We start from the raw sequence: 3,086 nt of genomic DNA, 5'->3' as shown, positions 1-3,086 counted from the left end.
ACAGAACATAAATTCCTTATCGTATTCTTTTTAAAAATCCTTCCTTAATCCGGGCTTATCCTTGAATTTTTGTCATATTTATTTCCTCCCTTTACTGCCATATTTCTCACAAGATCAGCCTTCATTTATTATGTCTCTTGAATCATCATCTCTCATGCCTTAACCCTTATAACATGGAGCCCATTTCCACAATTACTATCAAATCATAAATTCCAAAGAACCATCCTCACCATCAAAAACTATGAATTTTCTGTCTTAGTCCTCCTTGACCTCCTCCTTGACCAACATTTGGTTCTGTAAATCAACCTCTCAAGTGTGAAACTTTCTTTTCCTTTGGTCCTCTTGACTACACACTGTTCTGTTTCCTTCCACCTCTGGGATCTCTATTCTGCAATCTTGACAAGTTGTATTCCTTCCTACTCTACAAAGTATAATTGCAACCCAAGTGATAATTTGGGCTGTCTGCTATTTCTGATCTTGAAGGAGAAAACTTTTTCATTCAATTATTCAACACTCCACAGGGTTCCTAAATCCATATCTCTAGCCGTCACTATCTAAGTTCCAATCTAATTCTTCCTGTTGGACATTTCCAAATGGATATCTCAAACTCATCATGTCTGGAGGAGAGCTCCTCTATCCCCCCAAAAAGCTAACTTCTCTCAACTCTGCCACATTCATCAATGATCCTTTCATTTTCTCAGTACTCAGGTTCTAAATCTTGAGTCACTCTTGACTGTTCCCTCTCCTTGCATCATTACCCAGTTACCAACACACTATCAATCCTGTCTTTGCAAACTCTGTCAAATCCGTCTCCTCATATTCCTTTCTACTGCCGCCACTATATACTCTTATCACGTCTCTCTTGGGTGTTTCCAACACTTCTGAAACAAGTTCTTCTCCTTCTTTCTTCTCCTTTCAGTACACTGAACACGTTACTTGGGAATATTAATCTTCCAAAACCATTTTGTTGTAGGTATTATTTCCTGCTCAAAACTCTTCAGTTAAGTTCCAACCCACCACAGGATAAAACTTAAATTTCTTGATCTAGCATTTAATATTCTCCACACTCTGTGTTTTGTTTGCTTCTATTCTTACCTCACACAAATTCCCTTCTCCAACTACAGCAATCTTCCAATTGCTTCCCAAATAAGACATATCCTTAGAGCCAACACTTGCACCACCCAGAGAGCACCATTCACAGAAACATAATGTGAATGGTATTCCCGGAATCTCGGCCATGGCTGTCTTTATTCCCACATCCATGGTGGTACCTTTGTTCTTGGTATTCTCCTGTAGAGTGCTCTCTTCTTGCCTCTGCCCTAACTCTTCCTTCAAGGCCCAGCTCAGGTTCTGCCAGTTCCATGAACTCCCCACCAAGTTCCTTAGCCATAGATAATGACTCCCTCCCCTTAGTTCTTAGACCACTGGTCTATACACAATTTAACTTACCATCTAAACTGTGATGTGTGAGAGTTACAGGGGACACAATTACTCTGGAACAACAGGCATAAACTGGGACAGACTGAGGCATATGATCAGCTACTTATATATTACTCATTTGGCACTCAGTATGTGTCGTCTGGAAGGTTTTGTTTCTTTGTTTGTTAAAGTGAATGTATGCATTTAAGTGTACATGCCTTATCTCCTCAAGACAGTAAATCCTATGAGTAAAAATCACGTATTCTCCCTCTGTGTTCACCTGGTGCCTGGCCAGTGTCTCACATATAATATACTCTAAAAATTGTTTGTTCATCATGATGATGTCTTCACTGTTATTTAGCAGTGAAACTTGGGCTAGGAGTGAACTGACAAAAGCTATACATTCATCCAATTATGATTCTGGCAGGAAGACAAAATTCCCTGTGACCCTAGAAAGATATATTTACATCGGAAAATTTCCTCAAGATTTTGGTGAGGGTTAGGTCGTGGCCTCTGTCATACGATTCTGCCTTGTTGCCTGTTACTTAGGAATGTCCCTGCCCTCTATCTTGACAGCATCCTCTTTCCATTGCTCTGTCATGACGCCACACAGAAGAAAGCTGACAGCTCCAACCAGAGGCTTTATATAACTCACATCAAAGTAAAACCACATCTAAGAAATGCTGCTGTGACTAACCTGAAACCAAATATTTGGAAGTTTAGATTTGCTTGACTTGCTTTGCTTAATTAACATCTGCCTCCCGCTTAGCATCATCCCTGCTAAACTACCAATAACCAAAGGAGGAAAAGGAAGAAGGCCTAAGAACAGAAAAGGCAGCAGGCAGTCATGATAGCTTAGGCTCCAAAAATAAACTAAAACACAAACTGAAAAATGAAAGACACGTGGGAAAGAAATAATTAGGACAGAATCATCTCTCAGGAGTAAATATGTAATGGAGAGTCGTATTACCAAAGAGCATCAAGTCCAAATCACATGGAGGAGGGCTTCCACGGTGGCGCAGTGGTTGAGAGTCCGCCTGCTGATGCAGGGGACGCGGGTTCATGCCCCGGTCCGGGAAGATTCCCACATGCCGCGGAGTGGCGGCTGGGCCCGTGAGCCATGGCCGCTGAGCCTGCGCGTCCGGAGCCTGTGCTCCGCAACGGGTAAAAAAAAAAAAAAAAAAAAAAAAAAAAAAAGAATCACATGGGGGTATGGGGGCATATTGAAAAGTTCCTGGAAGGAAAACCATTTCATTCAAACTACTGATGGTTTGGGGCTTACTAAAATGCCTCCTGCCAAGTAGGTGACCAGCGTCAGGCAGCATTTATCTGTTTTTACATGGAATAATGCAAGGAAGTTTGCCCTGGATTACTTTTCTAAAATTTGGTTCTCAGAGAGATTTCATCTGTACGCCTTTGTCCTAGCATTTCCCCTTCTATCAGGTAGCAATCTCTCAGCCCCTCCTGACATCATTGGTCTTAATAAACATAGTAATCTATCTAGGGAGTCTCTAAATGTTCTCCAGAGTTTGAGGAAGAGCTCTTTGGAAAAGATGACTCCCAAATATTCCCAGAGATGGCCTTCTTCCTTCTACTTAGGATATTTTTATACCTAGACCTTTCTGGGAGTATTGAATATATTACCTCTTAGAGTTCCCAAACCTTTC

This window comes from Neophocaena asiaeorientalis, unplaced genomic scaffold, assembly GCF_003031525.2.
Source record: "Neophocaena asiaeorientalis asiaeorientalis breed wild unplaced genomic scaffold, Neophocaena_asiaeorientalis_V1.1 scaffold140, whole genome shotgun sequence".
NCBI classification, from domain to species: Eukaryota; Metazoa; Chordata; class Mammalia; order Artiodactyla; family Phocoenidae; genus Neophocaena; species Neophocaena asiaeorientalis.
The sequence above is the reverse complement of the archived record's forward strand: the minus strand, read 5'-3'. Positions refer to the sequence as shown.